Source organism: Thunnus maccoyii, unplaced genomic scaffold, assembly GCF_910596095.1.
Source record: "Thunnus maccoyii unplaced genomic scaffold, fThuMac1.1, whole genome shotgun sequence".
Lineage (NCBI taxonomy): Eukaryota > Metazoa > Chordata > Actinopteri > Scombriformes > Scombridae > Thunnus > Thunnus maccoyii.
The window spans coordinates 2233317-2255464 of record NW_024757900.1 but is presented as its reverse complement, the minus strand read 5'-3'; the positions used below and the strand labels follow the sequence as shown (position 1 = coordinate 2255464).

At 41.2% G+C, this 22148-nt stretch overlaps 1 protein-coding gene across 1 annotated transcript in view; it reads left to right on the top strand.

The window, feature by feature from the left end:
• Positions 1-6920: 6920 nt before the first annotated feature.
• LOC121893579 overlaps positions 6921-22148 on the top strand; it is a 112437-nt gene continuing 97209 nt past the window's right edge. The window contains exon 1 of the mRNA XM_042405579.1: positions 6921-9279. The gene's annotated coding sequence lies outside the window, so the exon portion shown is untranslated. The remainder of the gene's footprint in view (positions 9280-22148) is intronic.

The window sequence follows — 22148 nt, the reverse complement described above, 5'->3', positions numbered from 1 at the left end:
CTGCAGCCTCCCTCTATGTGGGACGCTTTGTGCTTGAGGAGCAGTGTGTATACAATACAGAGGTCCATCCTTATATACATCTGAGGGTGGCACTGTTACATAGGCAGCATATTCACGATCTGGTCAGGTGAACAGGAGGAATTCTACTCCTTACCCAACACCATAACCTCAAATTGACCATGTCAAAATTATAAGAGAGTATCTGTTTCTTGGACATTCTATTAAGTTTGGAGAGTAATTATCTTTCAGCAATATTCACTGACTGGAACCCATTGAACTAGCTTCTTAATACCATCCAAAAGGCCTAAATGACTTCATCTGAAATGCCCAGGACATGATTCTCAGGTTCCAGGGGTGTGGGTATGGCAACAAAACCATCAGAAATTCATATACTCCTACAGAGATCTGTTAGTGCAGCCCACTACAAAACCCACCACTGACCACATACAGTATCTACAGTCTACTTTGACCAAACGAATAAAACGCATCATACTCAGACACTGGCATGTGCTGCAACTGCACAAAACATCTATGGAAAAACCCATCATTGCACACAACACAAACCATTAGTGCTATCCACAAGACACAAACCTTGTGGACATTGTTCTGCCCCCTTTCAGATTAAAGGATGCGTTCACAGTCGTCTGTCTTAAAACAACAGTCGGGTGTCCAAATCAAAGTTGATGAACTTTTAATTGCATTTTGCACAAAATGACACTGTGGATTTTGTCCGCCATCACTTACATTGAGAGCACATTTGAAGGGGATCTTTTAATGGCCAGTATGAACAGAAGGAATGATCATAACGAGGAAAACCTTTTTCAGTGTGTTTTAAGACACACTTGGAAAAATTGTTAATTTATCCTCTAAGGCTGCAGACTAATCATAACCAAATTACTGGTGTAACTGTCACACACCCTCCTTCACCACATACACCTCTAAGGGCGTCATTTATACCATTGAGTACCCCTGCCCTAAACTGTACATCAGTTAAACTTAATGCACCCTCCAAAGTGGGATAATCAAACATAAAGTTGTCATTAAAAGACTCATTCCCCCTTGCCACACATTTTATTCCACAGGGACACTCTTCCAGCGATTTGACGTTCTGGGCAGTGGACTCATCACACCAACAAGCAAAGGTGGTGAATATGATTACTGCCCTTAGCCTGGACACAGGCCATGGGCTTAATGAGGAACTCGCACTGTCATGTCTCATTTAAACCTCTCTTACAATAGGTTTAAATAGTTCTGCATACAAGCATTATCACCTCATTTTGACATATTTTTGGTTTATTTAGCAGGCTGCTTCCAGACATACATGTTTCAGCATGTCTACCCTTATGAATATTGTTTTTCTTGAGTTAAATAATTCACTAAGAAAGCAACATGTGTAATACTCTAATCCTCTTTATCAATAATGCAACCATCCCATTATCATTTTGTCTAGTTTTACATTATGCTGTATTTACCACATCACTTCCTGCCTTCTCTTTATTTCTTGTTGCTACCTGAGGAAGAGTGCCAAGGTTGAAATGAAGGCAATCCAGTAGTAGCAGTATCTGCTGATCCAAGCCTATTTTGTTCTTAATGCCATTGAGTGCCTGTATTTGTACACATATTGTTCGTCCCTTCTTTCTTCAGTACATCATTTCTTCTTGTACAGTACACTTAAGTGACAGTGGCAACTGGATATAATAGTGTCATACTGCAATTATTGTTAAACATCCCCAACCCCAAAGTTCCTTTTCAGTCATAGCCTGTGTTTGTAGTGACAGTTACTTTCCAGTGCAAGTGAAATAAGTGCAACGATGTAGCAAATGCAGTAGGAACTAGGAATGCAACTAGGAACTAAATCCACTGCAGACATGCATGATGCAAAAAACAAGCGTCAACTCCTTCAACCAACACTCAGCTGTATACCTACTGTACATCTAAAGGTTACTGTTTTGAATACAGCAATGTCCATATTTTGAAGTGAGAAGGCCTGGGCTGAAAGAAAATTGAAGGAAACCATGTGCAGAAACGTCTCAAAAACTCATGAAACAACAGTCCTATCTGCCAAATGTGTTCAGTGACACTAAAAACCAAAAGTGTGTGAACTGTCACAGTCACAGATTGCCATTTTTAATTTCTGATTCGTTGCCAGGCTTCAAGAAGACGGGTCTTATCTATTATGAGCCTGTCAGAGTCTGTGGACTTGCACACAGGCTGCGGATGCGTACATGGCTCCACTCATACTTTTCAGGGTCTGCAGACACAGACGCATTCCACATGTGCACAGTGGTAAACAGGGTTGTAACATGATAACTTTCCGGAGTTGTGAGCATTACAAACCACTACAAAGTGTTTTTCTGATCAGCACTACTCCAACCGGACCTGTGGGACCATATTTGATCGTCTCACCGGCACTTTAAACAACACCCCCACACCAACTCGTATAGTTTTATAGCCATGCATAGTAGTCGGCAAGGGCAAAATCCGAGTGGGTGTGGGGTTTAAGGCATATCTTGGGCTTTAGCTAACTTAAATAAAAATGTCCTGACAGCTCTGATGGAGAGCAGGATTCATCCATAAGGGCTGCTTTATTAGAAACAATTCCACCATATGAACCTGGAATCTGTATGTAACCGCTGATCTCTTTACATAGGCCTACAGTCAATGGTGTAGATGTGAAGCAGAACACAGAGGAATAATTACAGTCAGATCCTGACCGATCATGAGTTTTGAGGAGCAGAAATATGTGGGGCTTAGCTCAAACTATTCAGGGCTGAAGCAGTGGCAGCCCACAGGACCTAAAGGACAGACTGAAAGCACTGCACTCATAGCTGCTGTGTTCACTGTTGTTGATATGAACACAGAAAAGCTCCTGCGTCTTTTAACTTTAAGTGTTGCAATATAGGGGCATTTGAGGGTATACACTGATCGTGACTTAAAGTGAATGTGAGAGGAGGGTAAAGTGTGTGTGTGTATGGGGGGGTGCCATTGCTTGTAGTAGCTTTGATGTCTCCCATGTGGGCATTGATTTACAGCTGTGATTGACAGTTGGAACACCTGCTACTCTCCCTGGCTTCAAGACTCGCACTGAACCTGACTGTTGTCACAACATTTTTGGATTAGTTTAATGTTATGAAATCTGCCATGTTATTAAGCAAGAGTAGCTAACGTTAGCCCAAGTGCAGTGCTCAGTGTTTCCAGTAAGCTAGCGTTCATCTCGGTCTGAGGTAGCGGGGTGTGTTTCTGGAGCATGAAAGGCAACATCCTGAAATTCTTATCTGGAGTCCTGGCTCCAAACAGAAAAGATGGTTGGCTGGGCTTTAAACTGGCTCCACTGTAAACCAACGGATGACGCCACATCTCACTATGCCCATCTTTATATACAGTCTATGGTCAGAGGGTGAGACAGTTAAATTACAGTGGAGTGGAGTTGATGAGACACTTAATTTTGAGACCCTGATGGACAATGAATAATAACCCTAATCCCGGAGGTATTTTGGTTTCTATCTACACTGTAAAAAATGGCTGTGAAATCTATAGTAATTTACTTTTTCTGCACAGTTAATTACATTTTTAAAGTATAATACTGTGTATTAGGCCTGAAACACAGTAATCAACATGATACTGTAGGAAATCATAGTAGTGAACACACTATTGTAGAAAATCACAGTTAACATTACATTACTGTAGAAAATCACAGTAACTATTATACTACTGTAGAAAATCACAGTAATAATCCAACCACTGTAGAAAATCAGTTAACATTACATTACTGTAGAGAATCAAAGTAACCATCATGTTACTGTAGAATATCACAGTAACTATAATGCTACTGTAGAAAGTCACAGTAAACAACATTATTGTAGAAAATAACAATAACCTTTATATTATTGTAGAAAATCACAGTAACCATTATACTACTGTCAAAAATCACAGTAACCATTATGTTACTGTAGAAAGTTGCAGTAAACATTACATTACTGTAGAAAATCAAACTCACCAGTATGTTACTGTAGAATATCACAGTAATTCAATTAAATTCAATTCAGTTGTATTTATATAGCATCAAATCATAACAAAAGTCATCTCAGGGCACTTTTCACATAGAGCAGGTCTAGACTCTTATTTACAGAGACTCAACAATTCTACCATGAGCAAGCACTTAGCGACAGCGGTAAGGAAAAACTCCCCTTTAACAGGAAAAAACCTCAAGCAGAACCCGGCTCTAGGTGGGCGGTCATCTGCTTTGACTGGTTGAGAGAGGTTGAGAGAGAAACTCATTCAATAATTTGAATGAGGCAAAAGGTGATTTTAAACCCAAAGTACAGGGAAAGTTAATTGAACATCATTTTACTGTTGCTTCTGTCTTTAATAATTTTTTTCTTGAGTCCGTATATGAGTTAAGAAAAAAAAATTACGAAAAAAAACTGGATATTGTTCCTATTGATGCTACAGGTCAGATTTTCGAGCTGGTAGGGACTAATGAGTTACAAGTAAACAAAATCATCAGTTCCTTAAAAAGCTCCAAAAGTAGAGATGCTTTCCAATTTGACACTATATCTGTCAAATCACACAAAGATATTTTAACTCCCCATATTGCTCATTTAATTAACTTGTCTTTTAAACACAGCTCCTTTCCTGATGACTGGAAATGTGCCATTGTCACGCCTATTTATAAATCTGGAGACTGCCTTGAAGCCAGTAACTACAGACCAATAAATATACTGCCAGTACTCTCAAAGGTTGCTGAGAAAGTTGTCATTAAACAACTGACAACATTTCCTAATACGAGCAATTTTGGTCTACATTGTATGCAATTTGGCTTTAGAGCAAATCATTCCACCGAAACTTCTACCTTGCACTTAATAGAGCAAATTAAATCAAGACTTGATAAAGGAGGAGTAGTTGGTGCTGTATTTTTAGACCTGTGTAAAGCATTCGATACAGTCAATCATGATGTTTTAATATCAAAACTCTCTAAATTTAACTTCTCATCTAGAGCACTGGCATGGATGTCTTCATATTTATCCAATAGGATACAATGTGTTAAAGTTGGTGACACACTGTCCAGTAACATGAAGTGCACAATGGGTGTTCCACAAGGGTCAGTGTTAGGTCCCCTATTATTTAGCCTATATGTTAATGATCTCCCTCAACAGTGTCATGATGTAGAACTACAAATGTATGCAGATAACACCATTGTGTACACACATGCAAAAACAGCTGAGTTAGTTGCTGCTAAGATAACAATTGCATTGGAAAGGATGACACATTGGCTTGATCAATCATGTCTGAGTCTAAATGTAAACAAGACAAAAGGTATGTTTTTCTCTAAAACTATGGTACAACCTCCTAATGCTGATATTTTCATCCAAGGTGAAAAAATTGATCCTCCAGAATATCCTCTATACAAGATTGTACCATACCATTTCATCGCACTGCATTTGGGCAGTCAGCTTTCTCTGTGAACGCCACAACTCAGTAGAATGCCCTACCTGATGATATGAGGAACTGTAGTTCAATCAATACATTCAAGGCCAAACTAAAAAATGTACTAAAGACCAATCAGCTGTGTGACCACTGAGTCTAGTTTACATCAATTTCTGATTGACATTATGGGTGTATGTGATGTGCTGTTGTGTGTAGCTTTGTATTTTGTATGATATGTTCAGTGTGTTTTATTGTTTTTGTTTTTTTTTGTTTTTTTTTGTTTTTTGTTTGTTTGTTTTATTTTTGTTTTTGTTTTTTTCTTTGTACTGCTTGTTGTTGTGCTGTTGTATTTTTTGATTGTGGGGGACTACGGATGCAAATTAGCTTCGCGCTAACTCCGGTGCAGTGCATCTTTAATGTTTAAAACTGCACACTGTCCCAATCAATAAATCAAATCAATCAGATACATGACTAGCAACAGCAAACAGCAGCAACGGCTGGAGAAGGACATCCTCACGGGTAAGGGCCACAGTCCAGTCCCTGGGGCATCCCTGCAGATGAGAAAGCACAAAAAACTCCGGAGAAGAAGCCAAGTTAGTAACATGCAGTAATGGTATATGAATACTTACAGATGGAGAGGAGGAGAGAGGAGCTCAGTGCATCTTGGGAAGACCCCTGGTAGTCTAGGCCTATAGCAGCATAACTAAGGGCTGGTCCAGGGCAAGCTTGGTTGGCCCTAACTAAACATAGCACAAAAAGTGAGGAAATTTGTGTTTGGTAGATTATTTCTCTGTTGTGACAATGCTTCTTGACAATAAATCTTATACTGTTGGAATGCCTGTTTATTTCCCTTTTAAATAGTGCCACATTTGTAAGGAACATGCATTTGTGGGATGAGCAGCAGAGCTGAGTATATGGCTTGCGCCCATGAAAAATATGCCAAATATTTTCTGCCAGTGCCAAACGGCTTATTTTGCTGTTGTTATTGACTCTTGTTTTGAGCTTCTGGTACCCCCAGTCAGGCCAATCAGGTGCCAATCAGCATGGGCCCTGCTACAGTGGTCAGTAGTTGTCTGCTCCAAGAATTGGCAGATCAGTCAAACGTGGCATGCCGATTCTTGGAGCTGACAACTACTGATCACTGTAGCAGGGCCCATGCTCACAGGTGCTGCCAATCAGGTGCCTGATTGTCAATAGCAACAGCAAAATAAGCCGTTTGGCACTGGCAGAGAAGATTTGGCATATTTTTCATGGGCGCAAGCCATATACTCAGCTCTGCTGCTCATCCCACAAATGCATGTTCCTCACAAATGTGGCACCATTTAAAAGGGAAATAAATAGGCTTTACAACGGTATAAGATTTATTGCCAAGAAGCATTGTTACAACAAAGAAATAATCTACCAAACACAAAGTTCATAACTTTTTGTGCTATGTTTATAAGCTTTATCAAAAAGGAAAGTTTTAAGCCTACTCTTAAACATAGAGAGGATGTCTGCCCCCCAGACCGAATCTGGAAGATGGCTCCATTATGTCACCATTATGTTACTATAGAAAGCCACAATAAACATTACATTACTGTAGAAAATCACAGTAATATTGATACTACTGCAGAAACCATCATGTTACTGTAGAAAATCAAAGTAACTATTGTCGTACTATAAAAAATTACAGTAACCATTATATTACTGTAGGAAATCACAGTAACTATTGTACTACTGTAGAAAATCACAGTAACTATTATAATACTGTAGAAAGTCACTGTAATATTGATACCACTGCAGAAACCATTATGTTATTGTAGAAAATCACAGTAACTATTGTACTACTGTAGAAAATCACAGTAACTATTATAGTACTGTAGAAAGTCACTGTTATCTTCATACCATTGCAGAAACCATTATGTTGCTGTAGAAAATCACAGTAATATTCATACTACTACAGACACCATTATGTTACTCTATTTAAGATAGCAGCTTTCCCTTGAAAATCACCAAACATTATTTTGTAATACTTTCAAATAAAACCCTCAAATTCATGGTGCAGATAAAATAATTTAAACGTGAGTTTGAAATAATTATTTCTTTCATATGAATTCAAATACTTCAAGATGGCATTGTTTTGTCATGCTTCTGCACGCTGTTACTTTCAGTTTTTAAATTGTCTCAACGTTTATCAGGTCATGACAGGCTGTCTGTGAAGTCGTGAGCTGATTGGTTGAGCCAAAGAAAAACATCATGTGATCCCAAATTTGAACAGCGTCACTGAGTCAGTCTAGGCATCAAAGTAATTTACTTCACTGCAGCTGGTTTCACTGCAGCTTTTGGATTACATAATCTTTTTACCTTGTAGGATTTTCTTTTTCAGAGTGCTCGTATTCTTGTCTGTTTTTCCTTGGTGTAAAGTTGTCAGATGGTATCAATGATGGATAAAGTGCACTTTCTTTAGAAACTGGGGGTATGGAGAGACATTAATGCATAATCATCTTAAGAGGGTACACCTAGTTCAGCAATCAGAGTTACTTAAACCAAGTTCCTGAGACCTCTTTCTGGGGCCTGGCATTAGTCTCTACATATAGTTCCATCTCTAAGTCAGTCCAAAAAGCAGTGAGTAGACACTGGCACATTTTGGAGAGCGACCCTCATATTGCAAGTGCATTTCAAACTGCACCTAGATATTTTTATAACTTATGTGATGTCTTAGTGAGGTTTGATTTGCCTTAGAGTCACACTCACTTCTTGTCTCAGATTCCCAGTGGAAATTTTCCTTGTCATAATAGTTGTGTACATTGTTAGGCTATGATTAAGGGTAATTATTTCATCCATCTGAAATCTGGTGTGGAGATTAAGGTTAGGAGCAGAATCACATGCAATACAAAATATGTTGTTTATTTGTGAAAATGCCATGCAATTCATATTATGTTGGTAAAAAACGAGAGTTAAAAACCAAGATCTGTGAACATAAGTGCTCCATCCACAATCATGACGATAAATCATCAATGGCGAGGCATTTTAACAGCCATAACCATAGCTTGTGTGACCTACATTACATGGCGATTGAAACTGTGAATATGCCACAGAGAGGTGGCAACAGAGACAGAATCCTTCAGCAGAGGGAGACATATTGAATACACTCTCTGAATACCCTCATTTCCAATGGGTTGAATGAGGAGATTTCATTCTCTCGTTTCTTATGAACTGAATATAATTCTCTATGATTTGCTTTATGTCAAGAATCTGCTACATGGTAAGGTGATTTTATTTGCTTGTTTTTCATGAACTAAACAGAATTCATTTTTGCTTTTTGTTTATTATTGTATTTCTATAATGTGTCATGAATCCACATTATATGTTTGTAGCGCCCTCTGCTGGGATGGACCTTTTGTACCAGTTGTGGATATCTATAATTAATCCCACCTGTGTTGAGTGTGTAAATTGCCAGAACACACGCTGAAGAATGGTGTGTTGCCCAATTAAAAAAAGTAAACTAGATGTGCTGTCCTAGCCTTTTTTATTCATTTTCATTACTTAAAGGATTCAGCACCCTGCTTTATTATTGTGAGTCGAGCGTGTTGTGTCATTTTTTTCAGAAAGTCGACTTTCTGACATCTTACAGCTTGCTAACTTTACCAGCTAACATTTAACTGCAGAGTGACTTACTCTGAAATAAAGGACACAACAAACTCAGAATATTCATAAATGAGCACTGGAAGATGTGGAAGACCAAAAAATGTCTGTTGATCAGATATTTTTTGCAGTGTGGACAGTGCACTTCTTGCAGCTTGGTGAGGAGTAACTAATGTTAGCCGTCAGTCAGGAGCAGCAGCAGGAGTCACCAACATCAGCAGCTGATCAGTAAGTGTCTGACATCATTCAAACACTCGTTCCTGACTAACACAAGACACTACCGCAAGCTAGTTTTTGTAGTTAAATTATTCACATTGATTTCTAGCTGCTCAGAAGTGTGTTGTGCTAACATTATTACTACCTAGTGGTCTCTTAGCTAACAGAAATCCAATGTTAACCTGACTGCATTGTGTTAAACTGAAACAGCTTCATGTTACAAATCTAACTGGTCAACATGCCTTGACGTTACAGATGTTAGCTTTGTATTTTCTGTGATCATAGCAGATGTGAAAGCACTGTAATGTGTATTTAACCTGTGTCACCCCCTGGCTAACTCAGCACACCAGTTACACCAGTTTTCTGTGAAAAAATCACCCTGTTTTATTTCATTTCTGTAACTTCATAGTTAAGTAAAGCTGCAAGCAGCGTTGAACGGACCTTTGCACCCTTGCGCATATCGGAGTGCGGTGCAGTCCAAGGGCTTCTGACACGGGCATGTAGATATCTCCAGACGTGGGCTGATAGGTCTGACTTTACAAACATGTGAAGTTTGGTGCAGACTGGGCATGTACAATAAAATTATAGCAATTTCCTCTGTCATGGTGAAACATCAAATCTCAACGGTGTGAAGATGAGAATTTTCTGCAGGGTGAGACATGTCTGTCTTGCTCACCCCTGTATCATCAAAATTATGCAAGTTTTGGGACCTTTCACTGTAATTTCAATTAATAATTTGAAAACTTTTGATGAGTTTGTGTGTAAAAGAAATTCATTTCCTAATTTTCATCAAGTCTATTTTTAGAAAAGGAAAGACTTTTAACGCACATGACCTGGTCAAAGTTTGACATGTGTACTGTCAGGTGTGTAGAGACAATAAGTAACTGCAGCTGGACACAGAAAAATACTCATATATTTGAATAGTGCGGAGCCCCTAAAGGGACAAGGGGAAAATTTTTTTTTTAGATATGTTTCTCGTGCGCGCAAGATACTTCTTCGTGCGCATGAGAAAAACATCTCGTGAGCACGAGATAATCTCCCGTGCACATGTTACTTTCACTGGTATGCTCCAGAAACCGAGGGAATAATCAACAGTAGGAGTTGTGCTTGATGTAATTAAGCCTCCAACACAAACACAAAGGATGGCAGCAGAAGTAGATTTATTCTCGTTCCTGAAAATGCGGAATATACCTGATAGTGTCAGCAGCCAACCCAAAGATAACAAGGTGAGGATGATTGTTAACTTTCACATAAAGTAAGCAATAGCCTACATTTAATGTTACTAGCTTTCTGTAGGCAATGTCATTTTGCAAACGTTTGCCTTGCATTTTACAGATCGACATCAACATCATAGGTGTTATGACAGATGAGGAGTTAAGCCAGTATATCGTAAGATATGGGGACCGACTTGCGCTCAGAGCTTTTTGTCGTCAAAGAACCGTGACAGTTAGTACACTGAGATTGAAATTTTCCACAAGACAGTTAAAGTTTCATAATTTTGATAAGTCAGTAGGGTCTGCTCTCAAAGGTGAATATCCCTTTTTGTACAATTATTACATTTTCATGTGCATCTTTTATGCAATTATTCTGAATGAAGTTCATCATTCAGCATTTTTGTCAGCATTCAACAAAGAAATACCTGTTCAATGCACATACAGTACCATTTCCAATGGCTGTTTTTTATTTGAGCCTCATATGGTAAATATACTGACAGTTAACTACGAAGAGCATAATATTCTCAAATAAATATTCAGTTCCTCTTTCATGTCCTGCCTTGTTGTTTCTCATTGTAGTCAGTGTGCATATAGTGACATATCAATCCTTTTTGCCCCTCAATATTGCTGCAAATGTTCTGTATGTCTGTGGCATAGCACTGTTCCAGTGTAGTCAGTGTGCACATGTTGTACCCCTAAATAATCTGAATAATAATCCATCTCAAATTAGAGAGTGGATGTTATCTCATTCCTCAAATGCAGGTACAAATCCAATGCTTGATAAGCATCAGCTGGAAGATGCAGCTGTGACTCTGCCATCAGAATGTCGCAGATGTTGTAGATGTCTGTGTCACATGGCACTGCTGGTCGAAATGTGCAGTTACTCTGACACAACTGTACATCAGCTCTGTCCACTGGGGAAATGCAGTGATAAGTTGTGTAGAGTTCTGGGAACATGTACATGATTCGGGGGCGACCACAGGGCACCCTGTCATTCTTTGATGGTCTGATGACATGTGAATTCCACACATGGATGGTCTCGTCTAATTCATCCTGGAAAAAGATTATAGAGAGAAAGAAAAGTTAATTAATATGCAATTTGTTATTCTCATCATGCCCTCCTTAAGTAAGTTATGAGATGACTTGAAATAAATCATGTTAAATCTTGAAGTTTTTGATGTAGTTAGGCGAAATTGAGTGGAAAAGGACCAGCATAAATAACTTAATAAATTAATAAAAACAATGTTTGCTGCCCACTATGCTTGTACTGGGGGTAGACATGTGTGCCAAGTTTCGTGACTGTATACACATCCCTTGTCCCTAAAATACAGCATCGTATTTCATGGCGAAGGATGTGTCGCCATGGCAACGGCGTTTTGATATGGGTCATGACCTGCCCAATGTAGCATCACCAAGGTCTTACATCTTAGCTGAGTCAATTTCAGATGCATCGGCCAAATTTCCTAGGAGTAATACAACAAAGACCGACGCATGATACTTCCTGTTGCCAGTAGGTGGCGCTATGACTCTCACTAAATATGGGCCTGAAAAATGTGTTCAGACCGGGACTCTTAACGAGCATATGAAATTTGGAAAAGATCAGACCATGTGGAGTCAAGTTATAAGGCTTTGAAATTTCATGGCGAGACATCGAAATTCGCCGCGTGGTCATGGCAACACCTTTCGACGAAAAGTCACCAACTTCATAATATACCATCTCCAACGTCTTGAGGCTATTCTGAGTAAATTTGAGGTGGATCCCATCACCGTGCCACCCACAGAGCATCAAAGTGTAAAACATGTAACTTCCTGTTGCCAGTAGGTGGCGCTATGACCTACATCCAATATTGACACATGAATGTGTTCAGGACGGGACTCTTTCCAAGCACAAAAGGTTTGGGTCTCTTAGGATCGTGAATGCCGGAGTTATGGCCGTTTGAATTTTCACGGCGAAGGATCGAAATTCGCCGCCCGACCACACCCCCTCAACAATGTCGAAAACTCACCGTTTTGATAACTTTTCATCTCCCAGGTCTGTAGATGATACTGACCGAATTTCAAGTTGCTGAGGTCAAATCCCTAGGAGGAGTTCGTTAAAGTACACGGGCTGAAAACGGCAAAATTGGCCTGAAAATCGCAACTTTGAACCAAAATGGCCGACTTCCTGTTAGATTTACGGTATGGCTCCATGAGAGTTTTTGGTGCGTCTGGTCATGATATATAAGCACACCAAATTTCATTGTTCTACGATGATCTGTATCGTGGGGCTCGCTTTTCTTAATTTTCTAGGTGGCGCTGTCGAGCCATTTTTCCCCGCATTTTTTGCGAGACCCATAAAATCTGCGATTTTCACCAGAACTGACGCGCACGCCAATTTTGGTGAGTTTTGGTACACGTTTGTAGAAGTTATTTGAGGTCAAAGAGTTGAAATAATAATAATAATAATAATAATTAAAGCTGCAAGCAGCGATGATCGGGCCCTCGCACCCCAGCGCATGTCGAAGTGACGCTCAGTCGAAGGGCTTTTGTCAGTGACTTGTTGTGTAAAGTTTGAGGCAGATCCAACCGTGTACACTCAAGTTATATCAATTTCCTCTGTCATGGCGAAACATCAAAACTCAACGCCACGCCACGGCCAAACCATCATGATCATACACTAGTCTAGATGACACACACTGATTTTTAAGTCCTTACGATGGATTCTGTAGGAGGAGTTCTTTAAAATACAAGGTATGCGAAATGGCCAAGAAAAGGCGAAAATGTACCATTTTTTTCAAGATGGCCGACTTCCTGTTCGACTTACAATAAGGCTTCAAGAGGCTTTTTTGTGCGTGTTGACATTATACATGTGCCCTGTGAATTTCATCTTTCTACGTTCATCTGGAAGGCGGGGCTGCAATTTTGAAATTTTAAAGGGGGCGCTGTTGAGCCATTTTGCAACGCCCATTCAAAGCGACCACATAGGATTTTAGCTGACATCACTCTAGACATGTGTGTCAAGTTTCATGACTGTAGAGCAATCCCTTCTCCCTGAAAAACAGTATCATATTTCATGGCGAAGGATGTGTCGCCATGGTAACAGCATTCAGTTTTGGGTCATGAGCTGCCAAATGTAGCATCACCAAGGTCTTGTTTATTAGCTGACTTAATTTCAGGTGCATCAGCCAAATTTCCTAGGAGTAATTAGACAAAGTACGACGCATGATACTTCCTGTTGCCAGTAGGTGGCGCTATGACTTTCGCTAAATATGAGACTGAACATGTGTTCAGATTGGGACTCTTAACAAGCATATGAAATTTGGAAAAGATCAGACCACGTGGAGTCAAGTTATAAGGCATTGAAATTTCATGGCGTCACATCGAAATTCGCCGCGTCGCCATGGCAACACCTTTCAACGAAGGGTCACCAACTTCATAATATAAGATCTCCAAGGTCTTGAGGCTATTCTCAGTAAATTTCAGCTGGATTCGATCACCGTGCTGCCCACAGGGCGTCAGAGCGTAAAACATGTAACTTCCTGTTGCCAGGAGGTGGCGCTATGACTCATATCCTGTATTGTCACATGGACCCGTTCAGGGCGGGACTCTTATGAAGCACAAAAGGTTTGGCTCTCTTAGGATCATGTATGCCGGAGTTATAGCCGTTTCATTTTTCATGGCGAAGGATCGAAATTCGCCGCCCAGCCACGCCCCCTAGGAAAGACTAATGAGAATTGTTTTAGCAACTTTTAATCTCCTATGCCTGTAGATGATACGGACCGAATTTGAAAGTCCTGGGGTCAAATCTCTAGGAGGAGTTCGTTAAAGTATGCGGGCTGGAAATGACAAAATCGGTGCAAAATTTCAACTTTGATACAAAATGGCCGACTTCCTGTTGGAGTTAGGCTATGTGTCCTTGAGACTTTTTGGTGCGTCTGGTCATGATACATATGCATACCGAATTTCGTTCTCCTACGACAATCTGTATCGAGGGGCTCAATTTTCTTGACTTTCTAGGTGGCGCTGTCGAGCCATTTTGTCCCGCTTTATTTCGAGACCCATAAAATATCGAAATTTTCGCCAGTCCTGACATCTGTGCAAATTTTCATGAGTTTTCGTGCATGTTTAGGCCCTCAAAAATGCGTTTGTTTCGGAGGAATAATAATAATTAAAGCTGCAAGCAGCGATGATCGGGCCCTCGCACCCCAGCGCATGTCGAAGTGACGCTCAGTCGAAGGGCTTTTGTCAGTGACTTGTTGTGTAAAGTTTGAGGCAGATCCAACCGTGTACACTCAAGTTATATCAATTTCCTCTGTCATGGCGAAACATCAAAACTCAACGCCACGCCACGGCCAAACCATCATGATCATACACTAGTCTAGATGACACACACTGATTTTTAAGTCCTTACGATGGATTCTGTAGGAGGAGTTCTTTAAAATACAAGGTATGCGAAATGGCCAAGAAAAGGCGAAAATGTACCATTTTTTTCAAGATGGCCGACTTCCTGTTCGACTTACAATAAGGCTTCAAGAGGCTTTTTTGTGCGTGTTGACATTATACATGTGCCCTGTGAATTTCATCTTTCTACGTTAATCTGGAAGGCGGGGCTGCAATTTTGAAATTTTAAAGGGGGCGCTGTTGAGCCATTTTGCCACGCCCATTCAAAGCGACCACATAGGATTTTAGCTGACATCACTCTAGACATGTGTGTCAAGTTTCATGACTGTAGAGCAATCCCTTCTCCCTGAAAAACAGTATGATATTTCATGGCGAAGGATGTGTCGCCATGGTAACAGCATTCAGTTTTGGGTCATGAGCTGCCAAATGTAGCATCACCAAGGTCTTGTTTATTAGCTGACTTAATTTCAGGTGCATCAGCCAAATTTCCTAGGAGTAATTAGACAAAGTACGACGCATGATACTTCCTGTTGCCAGTAGGTGGCGCTATGACTTTCGCTAAATATGAGACTGAACATGTGTTCAGATTGGGACTCTTAACAAGCATATGAAATTTGGAAAAGATCAGACCACGTGGAGTCAAGTTATAAGGCATTGAAATTTCATGGCGTCACATCGAAATTCGCCGCGTCGCCATGGCAACACCTTTCAACGAAGGGTCACCAACTTCATAATATAAGATCTCCAAGGTCTTGAGGCTATTCTCAGTAAATTTCAGCTGGATTCGATCACCGTGCTGCCCACAGGGCGTCAGAGCGTAAAACATGTAACTTCCTGTTGCCAGGAGGTGGCGCTATGACTCATATCCTGTATTGTCACATGGACCCGTTCAGGGCGGGACTCTTATGAAGCACAAAAGGTTTGGCTCTCTTAGGATCATGTATGCCGGAGTTATAGCCGTTTCATTTTTCATGGCGAAGGATCGAAATTCGCCGCCCAGCCACGCCCCCTAGGAAAGACTAATGAGAATTGTTTTAGCAACTTTTAATCTCCTATGCCTGTAGATGATACGGACCGAATTTGAAAGTCCTGGGGTCAAATCTCTAGGAGGAGTTCGTTAAAGTATGCGGGCTGGAAATGACAAAATCGGTGCAAAATTTCAACTTTGATACAAAATGGCCGACTTCCTGTTGGAGTTAGGCTATGTGTCCTTGAGACTTTTTGGTGCGTCTGGTCATGATACATATGCATACCGAATTTCGTTCTCCTACGACAATCTGTATCGAGGGGCTCAATTTTCTTGACTTTCTAGGTGGCGCTGTCGAGCCATTTTGTCCCGCTTTATTTCGAGACCCATAAAATATCGAAATTTTCGCCAGTCCTGACATCTGTGCAAATTTTCATGAGTTTTCGTGCATGTTTAGGCCCTCAAAAATGCGTTTGTTTCGGAGGAATAATAATAATTAAAGCTGCAAGCAGCGATGATCGGGCCCTCGCACCCCAGCGCATGTCGAAGTGACGCTCAGTCGAAGGGCTTTTGTCAGTGACTTGTTGTGTAAAGTTTGAGGCAGATCCAACCGTGTACACTCAAGTTATATCAATTTCCTCTGTCATGGCGAAACATCAAAACTCAACGCCACGCCACGGCCAAACCATCATGATCATACACTAGTCTAGATGACACACACTGATTTTTAAGTCCTTACGATGGATTCTGTAGGAGGAGTTCTTTAAAATACAAGGTATGCGAAATGGCCAAGAAAAGGCGAAAATGTACCATTTTTTTCAAGATGGCCGACTTCCTGTTCAACTTACAATAAGGCTTCAAGAGGCTTTTTTGTGCGTGTTGACATTATACATGTGCCCTGTGAATTTCATCTTTCTACGTTCATCTGGAAGGCGGGGCTGCAATTTTGAAATTTTAAAGGGGGCGCTGTTGAGCCATTTTGCAACGCCCATTCAAAGCGACCACATAGGATTTTAGCTGACATCACTCTAGACATGTGTGTCAAGTTTCATGACTGTAGAGCAATCCCTTCTCCCTGAAAAACAGTATCATATTTCATGGCGAAGGATGTGTCGCCATGGTAACAGCATTCAGTTTTGGGTCATGAGCTGCCAAATGTAGCATCACCAAGGTCTTGTTTATTAGCTGACTTAATTTCAGGTGCATCAGCCAAATTTCCTAGGAGTAATTAGACAAAGTACGACGCATGATACTTCCTGTTGCCAGTAGGTGGCGCTATGACTTTCGCTAAATATGAGACTGAACATGTGTTCAGATTGGGACTCTTAACAAGCATATGAAATTTGGAAAAGATCAGACCACGTGGAGTCAAGTTATAAGGCATTGAAATTTCATGGCGTCACATCGAAATTCGCCGCGTCGCCATGGCAACACCTTTCAACGAAGGGTCACCAACTTCATAATATAAGATCTCCAAGGTCTTGAGGCTATTCTCAGTAAATTTCAGCTGGATTCGATCACCGTGCTGCCCACAGGGCGTCAGAGCGTAAAACATGTAACTTCCTGTTGCCAGGAGGTGGCGCTATGACTCATATCCTGTATTGTCACATGGACCCGTTCAGGGCGGGACTCTTATGAAGCACAAAAGGTTTGGCTCTCTTAGGATCATGTATGCCGGAGTTATAGCCGTTTCATTTTTCATGGCGAAGGATCGAAATTCGCCGCCCAGCCACGCCCCCTAGGAAAGACTAATGAGAATTGTTTTAGCAACTTTTAATCTCCTATGCCTGTAGATGATACGGACCGAATTTGAAAGTCCTGGGGTCAAATCTCTAGGAGGAGTTCGTTAAAGTATGCGGGCTGGAAATGACAAAATCGGTGCAAAATTTCAACTTTGATACAAAATGGCCGACTTCCTGTTGGAGTTAGGCTATGTGTCCTTGAGACTTTTTGGTGCGTCTGGTCATGATACATATGCATACCGAATTTCGTTCTCCTACGACAATCTGTATCGAGGGGCTCAATTTTCTTGACTTTCTAGGTGGCGCTGTCGAGCCATTTTGTCCCGCTTTATTTCGAGACCCATAAAATATCGAAATTTTCGCCAGTCCTGACATCTGTGCAAATTTTCATGAGTTTTCGTGCATGTTTAGGCCCTCAAAAATGCGTTTGTTTCGGAGGAATAATAATAATTAAAGCTGCAAGCAGCGATGATCGGGCCCTCGCACCCCAGCGCATGTCGAAGTGACGCTCAGTCGAAGGGCTTTTGTCAGTGACTTGTTGTGTAAAGTTTGAGGCAGATCCAACCGTGTACACTCAAGTTATATCAATTTCCTCTGTCATGGCGAAACATCAAAACTCAACGCCACGCCACGGCCAAACCATCATGATCATACACTAGTCTAGATGACACACACTGATTTTTAAGTCCTTACGATGGATTCTGTAGGAGGAGTTCTTTAAAATACAAGGTATGCGAAATGGCCAAGAAAAGGCGAAAATGTACCATTTTTTTCAAGATGGCCGACTTCCTGTTCGACTTACAATAAGGCTTCAAGAGGCTTTTTTGTGCGTGTTGACATTATACATGTGCCCTGTGAATTTCATCTTTCTACGTTAATCTGGAAGGCGGGGCTGCAATTTTGAAATTTTAAAGGGGGCGCTGTTGAGCCATTTTGCCACGCCCATTCAAAGCGACCACATAGGATTTTAGCTGACATCACTCTAGACATGTGTGTCAAGTTTCATGACTGTAGAGCAATCCCTTCTCCCTGAAAAACAGTATGATATTTCATGGCGAAGGATGTGTCGCCATGGTAACAGCATTCAGTTTTGGGTCATGAGCTGCCAAATGTAGCATCACCAAGGTCTTGTTTATTAGCTGACTTAATTTCAGGTGCATCAGCCAAATTTCCTAGGAGTAATTAGACAAAGTACGACGCATGATACTTCCTGTTGCCAGTAGGTGGCGCTATGACTTTCGCTAAATATGAGACTGAACATGTGTTCAGATTGGGACTCTTAACAAGCATATGAAATTTGGAAAAGATCAGACCACGTGGAGTCAAGTTATAAGGCATTGAAATTTCATGGCGTCACATCGAAATTCGCCGCGTCGCCATGGCAACACCTTTCAACGAAGGGTCACCAACTTCATAATATAAGATCTCCAAGGTCTTGAGGCTATTCTCAGTAAATTTCAGCTGGATTCGATCACCGTGCTGCCCACAGGGCGTCAGAGCGTAAAACATGTAACTTCCTGTTGCCAGGAGGTGGCGCTATGACTCATATCCTGTATTGTCACATGGACCCGTTCAGGGCGGGACTCTTATGAAGCACAAAAGGTTTGGCTCTCTTAGGATCATGTATGCCGGAGTTATAGCCGTTTCATTTTTCATGGCGAAGGATCGAAATTCGCCGCCCAGCCACGCCCCCTAGGAAAGACTAATGAGAATTGTTTTAGCAACTTTTAATCTCCTATGCCTGTAGATGATACGGACCGAATTTGAAAGTCCTGGGGTCAAATCTCTAGGAGGAGTTCGTTAAAGTATGCGGGCTGGAAATGACAAAATCGGTGCAAAATTTCAACTTTGATACAAAATGGCCGACTTCCTGTTGGAGTTAGGCTATGTGTCCTTGAGACTTTTTGGTGCGTCTGGTCATGATACATATGCATACCGAATTTCGTTCTCCTACGACAATCTGTATCGAGGGGCTCAATTTTCTTGACTTTCTAGGTGGCGCTGTCGAGCCATTTTGTCCCGCTTTATTTCGAGACCCATAAAATATCGAAATTTTCGCCAGTCCTGACATCTGTGCAAATTTTCATGAGTTTTCGTGCATGTTTAGGCCCTCAAAAATGCGTTTGTTTCGGAGGAATAATAATAATTAAAGCTGCAAGCAGCGATGATCGGGCCCTCGCACCCCAGCGCATGTCGAAGTGACGCTCAGTCGAAGGGCTTTTGTCAGTGACTTGTTGTGTAAAGTTTGAGGCAGATCCAACCGTGTACACTCAAGTTATATCAATTTCCTCTGTCATGGCGAAACATCAAAACTCAACGCCACGCCACGGCCAAACCATCATGATCATACACTAGTCTAGATGACACACACTGATTTTTAAGTCCTTACGATGGATTCTGTAGGAGGAGTTCTTTAAAATACAAGGTATGCGAAATGGCCAAGAAAAGGCGAAAATGTACCATTTTTTTCAAGATGGCCGACTTCCTGTTCAACTTACAATAAGGCTTCAAGAGGCTTTTTTGTGCGTGTTGACATTATACATGTGCCCTGTGAATTTCATCTTTCTACGTTCATCTGGAAGGCGGGGCTGCAATTTTGAAATTTTAAAGGGGGCGCTGTTGAGCCATTTTGCAACGCCCATTCAAAGCGACCACATAGGATTTTAGCTGACATCACTCTAGACATGTGTGTCAAGTTTCATGACTGTAGAGCAATCCCTTCTCCCTGAAAAACAGTATCATATTTCATGGCGAAGGATGTGTCGCCATGGTAACAGCATTCAGTTTTGGGTCATGAGCTGCCAAATGTAGCATCACCAAGGTCTTGTTTATTAGCTGACTTAATTTCAGGTGCATCAGCCAAATTTCCTAGGAGTAATTAGACAAAGTACGACGCATGATACTTCCTGTTGCCAGTAGGTGGCGCTATGACTTTCGCTAAATATGAGACTGAACATGTGTTCAGATTGGGACTCTTAACAAGCATATGAAATTTGGAAAAGATCAGACCACGTGGAGTCAAGTTATAAGGCATTGAAATTTCATGGCGTCACATCGAAATTCGCCGCGTCGCCATGGCAACACCTTTCAACGAAGGGTCACCAACTTCATAATATAAGATCTCCAAGGTCTTGAGGCTATTCTCAGTAAATTTCAGCTGGATTCGATCACCGTGCTGCCCACAGGGCGTCAGAGCGTAAAACATGTAACTTCCTGTTGCCAGGAGGTGGCGCTATGACTCATATCCTGTATTGTCACATGGACCCGTTCAGGGCGGGACTCTTATGAAGCACAAAAGGTTTGGCTCTCTTAGGATCATGTATGCCGGAGTTATAGCCGTTTCATTTTTCATGGCGAAGGATCGAAATTCGCCGCCCAGCCACGCCCCCTAGGAAAGACTAATGAGAATTGTTTTAGCAACTTTTAATCTCCTATGCCTGTAGATGATACGGACCGAATTTGAAAGTCCTGGGGTCAAATCTCTAGGAGGAGTTCGTTAAAGTATGCGGGCTGGAAATGACAAAATCGGTGCAAAATTTCAACTTTGATACAAAATGGCCGACTTCCTGTTGGAGTTAGGCTATGTGTCCTTGAGACTTTTTGGTGCGTCTGGTCATGATACATATGCATACCGAATTTCGTTCTCCTACGACAATCTGTATCGAGGGGCTCAATTTTCTTGACTTTCTAGGTGGCGCTGTCGAGCCATTTTGTCCCGCTTTATTTCGAGACCCATAAAATATCGAAATTTTCGCCAGTCCTGACATCTGTGCAAATTTTCATGAGTTTTCGTGCATGTTTAGGCCCTCAAAAATGCGTTTGTTTCGGAGGAATAATAATAATTAAAGCTGCAAGCAGCGATGATCGGGCCCTCGCACCCCAGCGCATGTCGAAGTGACGCTCAGTCGAAGGGCTTTTGTCAGTGACTTGTTGTGTAAAGTTTGAGGCAGATCCAACCGTGTACACTCAAGTTATATCAATTTCCTCTGTCATGGCGAAACATCAAAACTCAACGCCACGCCACGGCCAAACCATCATGATCATACACTAGTCTAGATGACACACACTGATTTTTAAGTCCTTACGATGGATTCTGTAGGAGGAGTTCTTTAAAATACAAGGTATGCGAAATGGCCAAGAAAAGGCGAAAATGTACCATTTTTTTCAAGATGGCCGACTTCCTGTTCGACTTACAATAAGGCTTCAAGAGGCTTTTTTGTGCGTGTTGACATTATACATGTGCCCTGTGAATTTCATCTTTCTACGTTAATCTGGAAGGCGGGGCTGCAATTTTGAAATTTTAAAGGGGGCGCTGTTGAGCCATTTTGCCACGCCCATTCAAAGCGACCACATAGGATTTTAGCTGACATCACTCTAGACATGTGTGTCAAGTTTCATGACTGTAGAGCAATCCCTTCTCCCTGAAAAACAGTATGATATTTCATGGCGAAGGATGTGTCGCCATGGTAACAGCATTCAGTTTTGGGTCATGAGCTGCCAAATGTAGCATCACCAAGGTCTTGTTTATTAGCTGACTTAATTTCAGGTGCATCAGCCAAATTTCCTAGGAGTAATTAG